Genomic DNA, 17,501 nt, shown 5'->3' on the forward strand with positions numbered 1-17,501 from the left:
TTTAAACTGAATAAAGCATTCCTACACTACCTTACCATGGAGGTCATAACGTCAGAGGAGGAAATTGTGAGATGAGCTTGGAGTGCTGCATACTGGAGTGAAAGGATGAACAACATTTGACTTTTAAAAGTCTTCTGACTAAAGGAAGTAAAAGGAAAATGCAAGTCAGTGACTTCAGGAGGGTTTGAATCAGGATTTAGTGTGGTAAACTGTCAAATTGTCTATTGTTACATATGACTAGGTGAGGATAAACAGTATGCTACTTCATAGAAAAGACTTCCAAATAATGGTATCAACCTACTATAGAATAATAAAATACTTTGTATTTTTATTAAGTGATGTGTTTCAGTTAATTGAAAGTGTAGGTGATTTCAGACAGAGAGAGAGAAAAAGGGGATTTTTTTAAAAAAAATCTAATATTAACCCCCTCTTGGGGTTTCAGAATTGTGTTTAAAACAATAGTCCTATGTTCCTGTTTCTGAACTAGTCATTAAGAAGAATATACAGCAGAGAAATCATAATTTTGACTTCCCTTTATAATTATGGATCCATATCTGTATTACACTGTCTAGAGAATAGTACAGCTGCTTAAAAAGAAGCCTTGCTTCAGCAGTGAGAAAGCTGCACATCATGTGTTAGAGCTAACAGCAAGCATGCAAACCTTAAAATTATTTATCACCAGGGTGGTGTTGGGGCACTTCTAAACCAGAGGGTTCCAATCAAGCTGTGTGAAGTCTGCAGTGATATGAAGGAACATTTTTCTGATTGTCAGAAGGTGTTATGGGCTCAAAGTTTGCTTTTGCATTTCAATGGCAATATGAAATGCTGTGAAAGTACAGAATCTTAATATGCATAAAAATTCCTCATATTATTTTTTTATCTTGTAGAATCTAGCCAGTTTAAAATACAGGAAGTAATTACATTTCGTTAAACTGTTTTATTAAACTTGATTGATTTCCCAGAGATATTGCTACCTGTCACTGAGAGCTGTTGCTGTGACAATTGTTTATTGTGGTGTAACAATAGCATCACATTCCTTGGAGTAATATGTGAGAACTGGATAACATAATGGACTTCCAGCGCCTTTGTGAAACACCATTTTCTCCTTTTGCTCATTTTGTATTAAATAAGTACCAGCCTGTGTTTGTGGGTTAATATATGCATACCATTTGGAATGTACTTAGTGACATTATGTAATTCACAGATGTTTTATTATTCATAGTACTGTGCATTCATAGCTCTCTGTAGTCACTATTGTGCAAAAAATCTAATGAGGGAGAGTCTGTGTGTGTTTTGCTGCTTCTTTAGTCTTTTTAAATTCTCATTCACTCATTCATAAACAGAGGGATGTGGTACCCTTTCCTGCATTTTGACTCATAGCATGGAAAGGATTAAAAATACGGATTTCTCATAATTTGTGCATGCTTATTTCCCACCGTAAAAACACAGGGTAGGACACAAAATATCCCAAGATCTTATCTTTCCACTGTAATTGCATTGTACTGTAATTTATCCCTATGAGAGGAGGTGGTTAGTCTAAGTATTAGGTAAGGATTTTATGTACACTTTTTATAGGCATAAATGAAATCACACTGTTACAGACAGAAGTGAACTAAAGAAAAATGAGAGAGCTCCTCAGTTTCTGTTGTTGTTATCTTAAATCATATTAGAAATGCTTTCTCCAGCGGGTTTACCAATTCACTTTCCTTGATTTCATCATCTGATCAGCACCAGACCACTAGCTGATGAAAGAGAAAGTCCTTGTTACTGATTGCAGTGGCATTAATAATTTTCTATTAATAAAAAACCATAGTGTCTCAGTGCAGTAGTTCTGCTGAAGAAGTAATAAATCATAAGAATTAAATAATCTTCAATAATCCTTACTGGAATCAGAATTTTTATTCAGAATTTTGATACCCCCTTTTTAAAACCTCTTTCTTTGTTTTCTTATGAGTTTTTTTCTTTTTTTTTCTTCCCTGTTACTAATGCATTCTTTGTCACATATTTTTGAACCAGCTTTTATCTTTATCCCTTTTTGGACTGTGCAACCATAAACCCTTTAATTGTTTTTTCCTATTACCATATTCATCATTATTTTATTTCATGTTATAATATCCTTTTAATTATTACAATGAAATGTAGTAATTCACTTGGTAAAACTGATTCTCACTTAAACATTCATTTCTTTAGATTTGGTTTGTGTGTTTTTTACATACAGTGGCAAGTTCTTGTTTGTTTTTTTTTTTTTTTTTGTTTTTTTTTTTTTTTTTTTATTATTTTTTCTTTTTTTTTCTCTTTTTCCATGGGGAATTATTCTTCCCTGGGAATGCTTTTGGTGAAAATTGGATCTCCCTGTGCTTAGGTTCCCTGGTGTACAGGTCTGTCATCTCTGACTAGCTGACTTTGTGGAAAAGAAAGTTGTAGTCCTATGTAGTTTAAACTATCTCTCACTAATATCTTGCAGGAAAAACAAACCAATTTTTAATGTTCCAGCTTTCTTTGTTGGGCCAATGATAGCCTTGCCTTCACAGAGCCTGAGATAAGTATTAGGAAAATAAATAACTTGAATAAAAAAATCTGACATTTTTGTAAATGCAGTACTTTTCCACTTAAAGTGTTTTGAAACTATGCTTCCGATTTTTTTAATATTCAGTCATTCACTTTGAAGTTTTATTAATTTATATACCACTGCAGTAAATACACATGTAAAGGCCTTTAGTGCAAAACATAAACTTCAGTCAAAATGCTGATAAGGAGAGTGCTGACAAACCCCAGGAACACAGAGACTAATGTAAAATCTGAGGCAGAGATGGAAAAGTTGAGTTTCTGTCACATTTAAGAGTTAGTGTAAGAAGGCGTTAGGAAAGTGATATTTTTTAAATCACCCATGTCCAGTGATTGTTATTAATGTGAAATATGCTCCTGAACACATTCTTTGTCCTCTGTAACTATTCTGGCTTCCCATGACTGTGTTAGCGATTGGCAAGCTGCACTCTTCATTCTGGATGAAGTTACAATATTCCAACTTGGTTTTCAGAGCTGTGTCCCCCTTTTTGTGTTTCTAATAGAACTTTGATAATGGGATGGTTGGGTCCAAAGCCCCAGTTTGAAGTCTAGCAGTGGTCCATGTTTATAATTTTTAGGACAGAACTTACGGAACTTGCTGTTCTTGCTGAATAGAAGGGGCAGAAAACATAAAGCATTCACTGTTCATTTTGATTCGGCTTGCAAAATTTATGGAATGTCATATGAATGACGTTTTGGCAAAATAGCTTATATAAGGTTCCCCAAATGGTGAAAAGGCCTTTTTTGGAGCTCCAGTGGATATCTCAGAACTCCTGAAAACAGGCAGTGCAATTAATTCTAGTTATTTGCTCTGCTTTAGTTTTTGTTGGCTTTGTGAAGAGTAATGGATTAAGGTTTATAATGATTTAATATCAAAACTTGAGAAGACACTGAAAATATTTGATTAATTCCTACTATATTGTATTTTCTGTGTGGACACTGGTATTTTCTAGCTGTTTAGTTCACTCCCCCTCATGTCAGAGTTGGAAACTGGACGTTGCTAATCTTACTCAGGCAGATTGATACTATCTTCACACTGTACAAGGGCACCAAGTAAATTTCCAGTCATAGAAATCATATTATCATACACAGGAGCAACACAGGGGTTGGATTCTGTCTCTGGTTCTTTGTCAGCATGATAGCAATTTCCAGATTTAAATCTGATGAATATAAATGGACAAGAATATGTATTCTCCACAATGCATAAAGCAAAATGCTCAGGGCAAACTAGCTGCTGTTTGGTTTTATGTGGAAGAAAATATAAAAAGCAGCAGTTAGCTTCTGCCTGTGTTTGTCCCTCTAGAGTTTCTTCTTCATTCTCTAAGATCACCTACTGGAGACATTCTGGGATTTTTCTGTTTCAGATTTTTGGTTTTATATATGTAGAGAACACTGCAAGGAGAAATACAAAGAGAAGGATGAGACAGCTGATATCTTGAAACAGGACTGCTCACTGTAATGTCAAAGATAGGTGGAAAAATACAAATAATGAATAAAGCTCAACACAGAGTTCTCTAAAATGAATATTTTTTGTCTTTTGTAACTAGGTTCCAGCTACAGAATCACAGAATGACAGAATAGTTAGGGTTGTGAGTGACCTCTGGAGATCACAGAGTCACTTAGAGCAGGCTACACAAGAACTTTCCATCCAGGTGGGTTTTGAGTGTCTCCAGAGAGGGAGATTCCATGACCTCCCTGGGCAGCCTGTTCCAGTGCTCTGCCACCCTCAGTGTAAAGCAGGTCCTCCTCCTGTTGAGATGGAACAACGGAACAACTTGTGTTTCATTTTATGACCATTGCTTCTTGTCCTTTCACTGGCACCACTGAAAACAGTCTGGCACCATCCTCTTGATACGCAATTGAAAAATATTTGTATGTATTGATGAGGTCCCCTCTCAGTCTTCTCTTCTGTAGACTAAACAGGCACAGTTCCTGCTGTCAATCCTCTTAGGAGAGATGCTCCAGACCCCTCATCATCTCTGTGGTCTCTGTTGGACCCTTGCCAGTAACAATTCGTCTTTCTTGGACTGTGGAGATCAGAATTGAGGCCAATTCTTCAGGTGTAGCCTGCAGGACAGAGTACAGCGGGAGGATAATATCCCTAGGCTTGCTGGCCACACTCTTCCTGATGTACCTCAGGACTGGCTCTCCTGGCTGCGGTGGCATTGCCAGCTCACTGTGACCTTGTCATCCACCAAGACCCTCGGGCTCTTCTCTGCAGAGCTGCTCTTTAGTAGGTGTCCCCTAGCCTGTGCTGGCATTTGGGATTATTCTTCCCCAATGCTTGCTTTTGTTGCACTTCAGTAGGTTTTTCCTCAGCAGCTCTCCAGCCTTTCAAGGTCCTGCTGAAGAGCAGCACAGCCTCCAGGTGTATCAGCCACTCCCCCCAATTTTGTACCATCAGCAAGCTTGCTTAGGCTACACTCTATTTAGTCCAGGTTGCTGATAAGCAAGCTGAATAAGGCCGAGCACAGGACTGATCCCTGGGAACAACACTGGTTATGGGTCTCCAGATGGATTCTACTTCACTGATCATGACTCTCTGAGCTCTGCCATTCAGCCAATAATGCCATTTAAATGGAGGATGCTGAAAGAAACTTACCTGATTTGAAACAAATAATTAGATCCTTCATATAAATATTCCATTCACTTGCATGTTTGAGAGGGGAAGCTGGAAAGACCCTCTTCTCTGGTGCAAAACCAATAAAAAAAACCACAATGAACATTTAAAAACTAAGCACAAAAGATTTTATTCATTTTCATATAACATAATTTTTAATATGTGTTAAATTGAAAATCTAAGACAGTAAATGCCCTGAAGTGAGCACAAAGCTAGATTTCTTTGACTGCTCTTCATTGTTGATGCTACACATTGCAGGACAATTTTGTTGTACTCTCAATTAAGGTGCTGGGAAGAAGTCCAAAACTTGAGTAGAATGAATAAGAGATTGCTACATTTTGGTATAATACATTTATCCTAATATAGAAACAGAAGGTTTAAGTAAATTATTTGTTTAGGGAGATGTTTGGAGATATAGATTTATGACTTCCCTAATGGTGTCCTTTCAATTACTTAGTGTCCTTATTTGTCTGAGGCTAGAGCCACTATTCTCTTCACAGTACTGCCAAGGCAGGCAATCTCTAATGTGTTCATATTTTTAATCCTGAACTACTTCTTGTCCTTAATCCATGGAGGGCTTCATCCTTTTAACATGAGAAGTTTTCCTCTTTGAGGAGTTCCCATCTCAACAGAACAGTTGAATCTATTTTGTAAGAACTATCTAAGAACTGTTGTCTGTTTTTGCTTCCCCAAAAGGGCTAGGATATTTCTAAAGGTTCAGAGAACTATTAGGTATCTAGTATGGTTGTATCCCAGAGCTGCTGCTTTAGGTTTTTGGTGGCTCTTTTCCCCCCCTTGGGGCTGGTTTTGTTGGAGATTGTCTGCTGAAGCTCTTCAGGAAAGAACTGCAAAACCCAACCAAATTCTAACAAAGTCATAACTGTCATGAAATATGTATTTGGTTAAAATAAGAGAGCCATGCAGTGTTCAATCAATGTACATAATTAAAATCTGCTGTTATTAATATTGTATTTAGTGTCATACTATTATTTAAGTATTATCAACAATACTATAATTATAATTTCTATGTTTGTCAGACTAGTACATATAGTAGCAGAATGTAACTTAAAGGTTTGCTTACTGTCTTTCATGTCTTTTGGGGCATGAATTCCAGCCTATAAATCTAAATGTATTATACACAGTGTGATGTATGAGGGATAAGGGGATGAAACCCCTTTAGTGTATACCCAGATATGAGTAGAAAAAAACAGCAGAAAACAACTAAGGAGGACTTGACTTACATGAACTAGGTGTAAGAAAATTAAAACTCATTGATGCAAATTCTGCAAATGTTTCATACTTAATTCTGCCAGTGTTTGTTATGTTTGTCTGTGATTTCCACCCACAAGACAAAGGTAAAGCAGCTGTTCTAATTCTTATGAATAATTTAGCTTTTTGTTTCAAAAACACTGATATTTGTTCTTTTGGGGAAAAAAAAGAAAAAATGTACTTTAAAAGAAATGGTAAGCAGAATACTTTCATAGCCCTTATGATGAAATATTCTGTTTGTTGCCTATATGACAGCTCTGGCAATATTATAAATCTTTCTAACCTTCCTCTTCCAACTTAGCTAAACTCATGAGGATTGTTGAGGGCATCTTAAGCATAAAGAAAACAAAGATGCTAAGATATAAAACAAATATGACAAGTAGAATTTTTAACCTGTGTGGATTTGGAAAGGATTTATATTGTAAATCAAAGGGTAATTTCTTTGTGCCTCTCTGATGTTTAAAAAATTCACCTATACTTTTTTCTTCTCAGTGCCAAGATTGTTCTATTCTGTTCCTTAACTTTTATATTCTAGAAATGCATAGATAAGTTGGTTATTTAAGATATTAAAAATATTCTCCATGTTGGCACGTATAGGTTCTCAAAGTATTTGACAATTAGATTTATGTGCTAGTCTAGCAATGCAGAAGAATCTCAGTCTCATGCCTTTCATTATGGAGCATCAGGGAAAGCTATGGGAATAGCTTTGGAAATAGCATACAAGCTCCTGGCAGCCAGGAGTAGTCACCCTTTCTTTGCATTTAACTGCAGCCATACTGGTGGGCCTCTAAGGATGCTTAAATCATCCTTTATGAATTGATGTTGGAATTATAGAAATTAGAAATAGAAAAAAGAAAAAAAATAGGATTTTTTTGGTCGTAGGAGGCAAAGAAGTCTTTAAATAGATACAGAAACAAAGTGAAATAGAGCTTGAAGAAAGAAACTATCCTCCACATGCCCATGATGAGGCCAAAGAAAGAAATAAATGCACCAATAAATAAGTTAAAAAGATGTATAATGTGACCCCAAAAAAAGGATTTTTCTCATATAGTATTTAAATGACTTTGCAAAGGAAAAAAGTCACATTAACTGGTAATGAAATGGGACAAGGGCAGTCCTGCTGTCAGAGCACAGTATCATCCCCTTTTAGCTTTTAGTTTATTGCTTACTGTTCAGGATTTGTTTACTTTGTATTTTAAAATTAAATTAATGAGTAACAGTAAATTATTAGGTGTTATTTTTGGTCAGAATAATAAAAGTGAAGTATGAAACAGGCTCCTGTATGATGATGCAAGCACAAACCAAGGAAGAGAAAAAGGCTTCAAAGGGCCTGTAACTCATGGAGCAAAGGAAGTAGTGTATTTGTTGATGCTTCTCCTTAGCCCACAGAAACTCTTCTGTATATATACCTCATAATTAGGGCTTCATGTGCCTGCAGGGAGGGTACACAGCCAGGGAGCAGCCTTTATGCACAGCATGCTATCCTAGCAACCTGATAGATTTCCAGCAGAAATTTGTGTGGGAGCTAATGCTGATCTCTGCAGAGTTAACCCATTTTTGGGGAGAGAACTATGCACAGCTGTTGTGGACTAGTCAGTGTAGTTTGCCTTCTGAAATCAATAGGAGAGAAGAACTTTGCATGTTCATATTTGGATATGCACCTGGGATTTCCTCACTCATTTGTGAATTCCTTTTTGAAGAGTAATGCTGCATCAGCCACACAGGACAATGCTCACTAACTATGCTCTTGGCATCTGTTAGGTTTGGCATTTATTTGTCACCTAAGCAAGATACGAGGTTTGAGTCTGTATTTTGCTCAGTTATACCAGAATAGCCTTTTTAAAAGTGAAATTGCCATCTGAAGCTGAGCTCTGTCAGTCTGAGCCAGAGCCCTAGGATCAATACAGGAGAAAATGTGAATGAATGCACAAGTGAGTGAGAAAGGGATGAGGAGAGGAATTGTGTTTCGCTGAGAATTCCAACTTCAATAGATCTTTGGGACCACAATATTTATATCTCTTGTCCTTGCACTTTCCTCAGGTCAGAGCTAGAAAAACATTACTACCACAGAGTGAATAGCATATATGTGTCTTGTGGCTGTGTTAATTTCGTGCAGTATTTTAAGAGTATAGAGAGGAATATCTCTTTTGGGTGTGCAGAGAGTGGGAAATTGCCTAATGGTCAAGAGTGAAAGAGTAAGGCTGAGGAAGAGACAGATTTCTGAATTTCTGACAGGCTGCAGGGACTATTTTCAGTTTGTATAATTGAATTTTGAACCACTGGAAGAAGAATTTATGTGCACAATTTCTGCTGCTTTCCATCACCAGAGCAAAACTTCACTGCATCACAGTCTACCTAATCATCTGATATCCTCATTTCTCAGCAGAAAAAGGAGATGGGTGTCATAGTTAGTGTATGTTTGCATAAAGTCTCAAAGACATTAAGCTGTGAAAATTCTGATTTTAGCTGTCAATTTTATTGTTATGGTAACGAAGAGACTTTCACCTTCCATATTCAAGTGCAAAGCTAAAAGAGTCACATACAACAGGGAGCTAAGATTCCAGTTTTGCTAAACTTCCGTGAGTTTATCAGAAGTGTAGAGCTTCTCACTGAAACTTTTATCTTTCCTGCTATTAGCATGTAAAATCTTAAAATGCTGTCAGTGCATTCCTGTTAGGACTGCTGAATGGTTTCCTTGGATTTACTAATCTTCTTTAAAGGAAAATTGTTGAAGAAAATTTGACTTTATATCCTCTTCTATTTTTACTGAAAAAAAAAAAAGATATAAGTTTATACATTAAGATTTTTCAGAGGTCCAAACCCTTATTGTCTGGTGATTGACTTTCTAGTATTAGTTAAAATATTTGGGCAGAAACATAAAACCTGAATAAGTTGAAGGGAAGCAGACTAGTCTGTAAGAAGTTTTCTGTACATCTTCCTCATGTCCTTGGGGTACTCAACTCTTCTCCTCACACAAGAATTACAGAGGTGTCCACATAACTGATGTGTAAAGGACTGCTTATTTGGCCAAAACCAAAATGAGAAAGAGGATGAAGAGTCCTTGTGATGTACCAGTCTGACACAATGTATATCCATTGCACTTACAGAAATCAAAGGTATTCTGTCTCCATTGCTGCACTGGAAAAGAGGTAGTTCTAGATTGCTTCCAGCCAAGAATGCTGCTGTAAGCAGCACAGTAGAATTTCAGTTGTTTCATAGAATATTAATCACAATTTTATTTTACCCACATGGAAGTGTGGGATTGGTCTGAACTGTTACAATCAGCTTTATAGATAAATACATATTTTTTTTTTATTATCTAGTTCTCTATCAGTCTTTCTACCCAGTTTTTTATTGATACCCTTGAACACAACTATATATTTTATCATTTTCCACAATAAAATCAATAGCTTTACTGAAATCCCTCCTAGAACTGAGGAACTACTCTCTGGAATAGCAAGAAGGAAAATTTTGCAAGGTTTTCTGAAGATGTCTGTTTGGATTTGCTGGATCCATTGGGGAGTATTTGTAAAATTCATAAAAATACCTTATCACTTGGGCTACACTACAAAGGAACTGTAGCATTAAGTTCTTATTTTGCACCTTAAATTCTTAAAATTAGAATTCAAAGTGATATTTTTGTTTTTTAAATATGAAACTTCCATGAATAGGTTCTAAATCAATTTAATAGTAGCAGAGGGAGGCCTTTCATGTGGTATTCATCAGCTGTTATTCTTGCTCAAAACACTAATGAGTAAGAATGTAATCACTACTATTTAGACCAGTTCTGGCCTCTTGAAAACAACACATTGAAATAAAAATGCTTCATCTCATACCTGGATAAGTTCACCAGGAAATTAAACATGGAAGATACAATTAATATTTTTCCTCTTCATCATGATTTGTGCAACTGTTTAAATTAATTTCCTTTTTTTCAAAATTAGGACAAGTATCTTAATAATATAAAATTAATTCTGTGTGTTTCTGAACTGGACGCCTATATATTTGTTCATGTCAGGCTTAAAGTCTTCCATGCTCACAGTAATTCAAATATACATGGGGAAATTTTTACTATTTGGCAAAGAGGGTCTAGCAGCCCTAAATCTCTTCTGGCTCAAAACTTATGCTGGTATGACATGAGAATATATCATATATTGTAAGATCCCGAACTGAATTATTCCTCATATATTCTGTCATTACAGCCATATTTTCACCAGAGTTGTTCCATTTCTCATATATATATACTTTGGAAATACTGCTTTACCTCTTTCCTGGTTCATACTATCTTAAGAATTAGATTTCTGAATCCAAATTTTGACAAAAGCTTTCTATATTCCACAGACACCAGTAATAACCACTAAAATTCATTGATTACCACTATGGAAATGGCAGCTGGATGCTCGTGCTTTTCCACTGATTCCCATTCAAATTCCAAATATTTTAAAAGCTTTTCAAACATTCATCTATCTTAATTTGCTTTGCTTCTCATCCAGTTCCTTCACCACCTGCCCCATCCTTCCTACAGTCATGCCTGCTGGTGTGAAAATATGTTCTTTTGCATAGTTCTGTGAAGCAGCCTGCTTGCATTTTTCCTTCTGATCTAGCCTTAATTGCCTTTCTAAACTTAAAAACCGACATTCTTTTAAATTTTGTTTTTAAAGTCATTTCATTGGCCTTTTCTTTATGCATATTTGCTTCCTGTAATGCTGTTATGGGGCTATGTTACATTGCCCATACTTCTATCTGCTTTGCTTTTGTAATACATCTGTTTTTAATGGTGCAGAAAATATATGTGATACACACTGGGCTACCTTTGTTTTGACTTTGTCTGTGTATTCTAGTATGGCTGGAGTTAATCAAATGTTTAGTAAATACTTAAAATGCCATCTATGCTTCTATTCTGCATGGATATGGAAGTTTGAGTGACAGAGTATGCATCATACTTTGGCATGAGTGTGTCCACTGTGGCAGCAGTGCTACGTGTGCTTTTACCTTTGTTCAACTTATGTTTCATAAGCCAATATTGCAACAGGAGAAGAGACAGTAGCAAAGAGTTTGAGAGCACTTTAGGACACTGAATAAGTCACGGAACCACTTCAACCAAGGCTGCTGATGCAATCTAACAAAATTCGTGATTCTGCTCCTCTATTTTGCTCTGGTGAAGCCCCACCTGTAGTACTGAGTCCAGCTCTGATGACCCCAGTACTGGAAGGACATCCAACTGTTGGATCAAGTCCAAAAGAAGGCCAAAACCTTGATCAGAGATTTAGAATGAAGTTGTGACTTTACCTACAGCATGATTATGTGGACAGAGGAACAGGAATAAAAGCATTTAAGATGGATCCAATTTGCTTTTTCAGTTATAGTTAACTAGTGAAATTTTCATCATGCATATATGGGCACTGTGAAGGAATCACAAAGACCTTTTCAGTACTTTCTTGACAGGCATTTGCAGCAAACTTGTCGTGTAGGACCTGTTTTCTCTAAAATTGGTATGTTGCTTCACTCTATTGCAGACACTTTTTCAGAGTGGCAATATCCTTCTCCTTGCCCATACTTTTGTTCAAATGACGTCCTACATATCTCATTTTACAAAGAATGGAGATCAGGGTATTCCTGTCATAAGACATTTGAAATTCTTCATGCAATCTGCACTATGAAACAACACACTGTGACCTGAAGGGATCGCCGTGTTGGGCCTCTTTCAGCTGGTGGCAATCTTCTCTGTGTTAGGAAGGCTGATAGCTCTTGCCCTAAATCAAGACTTATTCTGCTGCTGAATAATGACACTGTGCAGTACTTTGGATGTTTGTCTTCTCTAGAACTGAGGTAGTCCTTTCTGTGACAGGCACTGTAAATGTGGTTGGCTTCTGCTGCTTTTTCAGGAGTTACAAAAACCATAGTTCTTTTATAAAAGTTAGTATTGTTTGTAATTAGGTCTTATTTTTTGTTGTGCATTTTTCCCCAGAAGTCTGTCACTGTCTGAGCGTTTGTTGAGAATATAGATCTTGGTGTCAGGTGTAGTTTCCATCCTGTACACCATCAATGTCAAATACACCACTTTTCAGCATATAATGGGATTTTCAGGATAGAGAGAGAGTGTGTATACTGACATTTTTGTCATATGACAAAGTACCATGATGGTGCTCTTAATTATTACAAATTATTTCAATAAAAATATTAATATTAATTATTATAAAATTCATCATTAAGATTCCTTAAAATAATTTTCTGTGTGAAAATTTCTATAATGCTCTGAAGTATTATAAGCTTTTTTATACTGCATTTATTCTAGAGTTTTCATATAGGTTAAAGTCTTTAAAGTATTATATTGCCAATGATGTATATGCATGTGATTGTTAATACCTCTGCTGGCACCAAGATGAAATGCAGAATCTTTTCCTTAAGAGTCCACAAAGCAAGAGCACACAGGCAGCTGTTGTTAGATAATGGGATCTTCACTGACTTTAAGCAGACATTTAGATGCACCTAGAGAGGAGCAGGCCTGTAAGATTAGCTGTGTCCAGGAAAACAAAATTGTCATTCATGTTTCTTTTACTGTGCTATTATTTCTACTGTACTCTGCTTACAGATATGAAACAATCACTGCTCTTCTCAGTAATGAGCAATTGAAATAAAAATTTAGAAGCTGAAAGAACTAGTTATGGTACTTCATTTGGGACTGAGATAATCCAAGATAAAACGACTCATAAATTAGATTTAAAAAAAGAAAAAAGGGGTTTTTTTTTAAAGCCTTTCATTGAAAGCAATAAAATATAGCTGTGTCAGCAGAAAGTTCCCTCTTGGTCTTTTGGATTTATGTCTTTTCCATTGACTTGACTTCAACAGTATGAGACCCACTTGCTTTCTTAAGGACAATGTCATTAAAGCCCATTTTCTACTTTATCAGATCCTTACCTCCTTGGGTATTGCATAATATGTTTAAATCCATGTATAGCTCAGTTGACTTCCATGTGGCTGTTCACTTTCTGTGCATTTAGTACATGTGCAATACTGAGTCCCTGTTATTTGCTTTACAGACTTTTCAAGGATTAGCAAGGAGATGATTTATCTGATTTCTCAAATTTAGTAAACCATCCCATACAAAATTATCCTGTTATAAATTTAATCATACTTTTGAGTAGGAAATTAAAAAGATGATTATAAATAATAAATTAATGATGAAAGGTTCACAAAAGCAAGCAAAATAATGAAAACTAATTGCAGTGTTATGAAAGCAGAAAACCTGCTTTGTATTGATAAGTATATCCTGCAATGTGAATAATTTTGCATTTCAAGAATTAAGTAAATGTTGGGCGAGGAACTTTTTTTCCATGGGGATGGCATTAAAATGTGAGATCATTTAAAATACTGCTTGCAATTAGAATGCAATAGAATACAATTGATTTTTTTCATTAAATGACAGGGGAAAATCTTCAAGATCTTCTAAAGAATATAACCTGCAGACTAACCACATATATTTCAGTACTGTTAGTGGTATGTAGTTCTATAGCAATAGACATGCAGATATTATATCAAAGTATAAACAATGATGCTTAATGAGGTTTAAGGCGCATCATGATTTCAAGGAAATCACGAGTCACTGAAATATTGCAAAGGATTCAACAATGAAAAAATCAATTATTTATTTTAAATATACTGAAAATATGATTTTTGGAGTATGCATTTGTCCTCTTGCAGCTTTGTCTTACTCTGTAACTTGAAGAGAAGAAAATCTTACAGTAGCAGTTCTTGCTTCCTGCTCATGTTTGAAATGCAGTTGAATTTTCATCTAGTCTGTCCCTTCTTCTCCGATAATATTAATAATAATAAATTTTTACTTTTTCTACAGTGTCTCTTGCTCAGCTAAGATTTTTTTTCTTTTAAATTTTTAGGCTTTTATTCAAAAACAGATATCTTGCAGTTGATTATCATGATAGAAATGGTTTTGTTTTGGTTTTTTGTTTGTTTGTTTTTATTTTTTCAATGTGAAGGTAAGGCATGTTTTCAACAGATAAAATTCGTTTTCAAAATACTTTTTTATGCTAAAAATTATTTGAATGTAGACTGTTTATGCATAATTTCTGTAAAATATATAATAGATATGTTTCAGAAAATTAAAAAACTTTTTTCATGGATTCCTGTTTTATTAGGAATTTTGTTGTTGTGTTCTTTTCAGAAAACTAAAAAAATGTTTTTAAGGTTTGAAAAGTGAAACAAAAAATTTTTACATAAACTAATTAAAATGAAATAAAATAATTTAAGAATATATTTATAAAATTACCCACCCATATAATAACTAGACTTAAGAATCACGAAGAATAAATAAGAATTATGAACATATTCAACAGCTGGTTTTTAGTTATTTTGTATCTTCTTCCTCATTATGTTTAAATTCTCTTTTTACCTTTCTTTCCTTATCTTGTATTCAATGTTTTTGAAATCTTCAGTGCAGGTCATATTTACGTGACATTCAAGGAGCAGGTTCAACAAGCTCTTTTGACATCTTTTAATAGGATTTCAGCAAAAACCTTTTGAATATAGAAGGTGTTTTGAGGGTGGGGAAGGTACTTTAAATAAATAATTATATAGGTTTAATTTTCATCTTCTCGAGTGGGTGAGATGACATTCAGTAGTTAATATGCAGATTTCTAGCTGCCAAGATTCTACTAACAGACAAACAAACATGAATCCTAAATACCTGATACTCCACTCATTAGTGCAAAAAGAATTATTACAAAGCTATCTAGATTTAAATCTATAGAAATATTTTTTAATCTCATACTAAAATCTTGTTTTCTTATTTAAATAATAAAATCTAATATTGAAATAATAGACTTGTTAGCCTTTTTCAATGTTAATACATCACATGCACACTGTTGTATTCTGTCTGGATGGTAGCTGACACAGCAAAAATAGTCAAAACAAGAAATACCTTTTATTTACAGACGAGTAAGGAACACCTGTACGCAGTTGAAAAGAGTTTTATAAAGCATACTATTCCAAGAGAGTGTTAGTTTATATTTTACAGACACCTGAATAAAAGGAATTAGGCGACAATTTGTCAATCTACATTTTCACATACAAGTTTGGAACACATTTTAAAACCCATGCTTAAATCCCTATCCTGCCTAATTCTTTCATTCAGCATAAAATTCAATGAGCTCTCTTTTACCATTTTTCTTGATTCACAAGCATTCAGTCATAGACCAGCAGCTATTATTGCAGGCATGTTAAAACCAAGCGCCTTGTGGGTAATGAAGACATTTGACACTGAGAAATAAGGACCATGACTTAATATATTTTTTCTAATAAATTTATCACTAAAAACTCATATGGATGACAAAAATGAAAAGATCCAAAACATTAAATGAACCTCTTAAGACAAATTATTCTAGTTTTCTAATAGCTGGGGTTTTCTTTACCCCCAGTATGTCTTGTGGTAACCTTAAAACAGGGATTCTTTATGCTCCATAAATGTGTGTAGAGGTCTTTCCTGATGAAGGTATTCCACTAAAACAGATGTTTTTATTAGGCTGTATATGCAGACCTCCATTCAGTTTGAAGATTCTAGATGTTTTTTTGTTCATTACAAAAAGATATTAGAGGGTATGATTTAGTTTCTACAAATCAAAGTTGCATGTGAACAAGTATGAATCAATTCTGACTGTACTTAATGTCCAGAACTGAATTAAGTTAATTCAATAGCTTATGAATTCTATTGAAAATTATTCATTTCTCTAGCCCAGTAAATGGATAGGTTATGAGAGGGAGAATAACACAGATTTTTATACTAGTGGAAAATACATCAGCCTCTGGTTTACAATATGATACTCCACCTAATATGTGTTAAAAAAAAGTAGAAGTATCCACATTTTGACTGGAAGATTTCTAATAAACTTTTCATATAGAAACACATCAATATCCATTGAAAATGAATTCTAATTGGAATGATAATTCAACTCTTAGCAGTAAAAATGCCTTTTATATTATTTTATTGGAGATTGGAAATCTGACTGAATTGCCTGGTAAAACTAATCAGGAATACAAAGGAATAGTTCATGATAGCAATTTCACTCATTTTTGGTTTGTAATATCCTAATTGTTTCTCTTTATATTTATGATTTTTTCTTTTTTTTTTTTTTTTTTTTTTTTTTTAGAAATAGCTATAGATTTCACCCTTACAACTAACTTTTCTAAAAGAGAAATATTTTTATTTTTGTGCTCTTGGCTTGCCTTATCCCTATGAATTCTCTGAATTCTCTAAGAGAGATAAGTGTAACATCAGAGAGAGTATAGGTTTAAGAATTTTTATAACTGGCATTGTAAAATGGAATTTTTGAATGTAAACTGTACATTGATTATACACCAGTTAATACATCTGTCTTCAAAAAACATTGCATTGGCTTTCACCATAAACATTATTTCAAATTCTGTATAGCCCAATTGTACACTTCAGCATAGCAGATCAATCTCTGATCTCAAAACGTTGTCTTTAAAGAATGTTTCGTGGGTAAGGGCAAGTTCCTTCAGCAATATATATCTATAAAATTAACATTTTGCCATCATTGTTACTGATTTCCATGGAATGACAGATCAAGTTCATTTGTTAGGATATCAATTTAGTGATATAGATTTGGAATTGTGTTGGCCTGATGAAGATGTGGGGATGGAGTATGAGAGAAATTAAATGCTTATGTTTGATGGTAATATAACAGTATCCCCTTGTTCAAATGTAATTTAAATAGACAAAAATAGAATTCTGTGCCTTTTTTAACAAGGACAAATGAAATGATTCATTTGCAAATTGCATGTACCCAAAGTAATTGAAGAAAGAAGTTATGTTCTACAAATAAATAGGTACAGTGTGGGTTACAAAGTATTTATTTTCAAAGGCAAATTGTAAAAATTTGAAAAACTTTTCACCAATAAATAACATCATGGCCAAATACAGAGGGAAATACTGCATACTTTTTTCTTGGTAAAATTCTTTATATGAAGCCTGAAAGTTTTCATTTCATCTTCACTTGTCACTGTACTTCACTAT

At 34.6% G+C, this 17,501-nt stretch overlaps 1 protein-coding gene across 7 annotated transcripts in view; it reads left to right on the forward strand.

Moving 5' to 3' along the window:
- The window catches only part of PCDH7 (protocadherin 7), a 268,452-nt gene that overhangs the window by 58,929 nt on the left and 192,022 nt on the right, over positions 1–17,501 (forward strand). The gene's annotated exons all lie outside the window — the stretch shown is intronic.

The sequence above is a fragment of the Zonotrichia albicollis genome, chromosome 5 (assembly GCF_047830755.1).
Source record: "Zonotrichia albicollis isolate bZonAlb1 chromosome 5, bZonAlb1.hap1, whole genome shotgun sequence".
Taxonomy (NCBI): domain Eukaryota; kingdom Metazoa; phylum Chordata; class Aves; order Passeriformes; family Passerellidae; genus Zonotrichia; species Zonotrichia albicollis.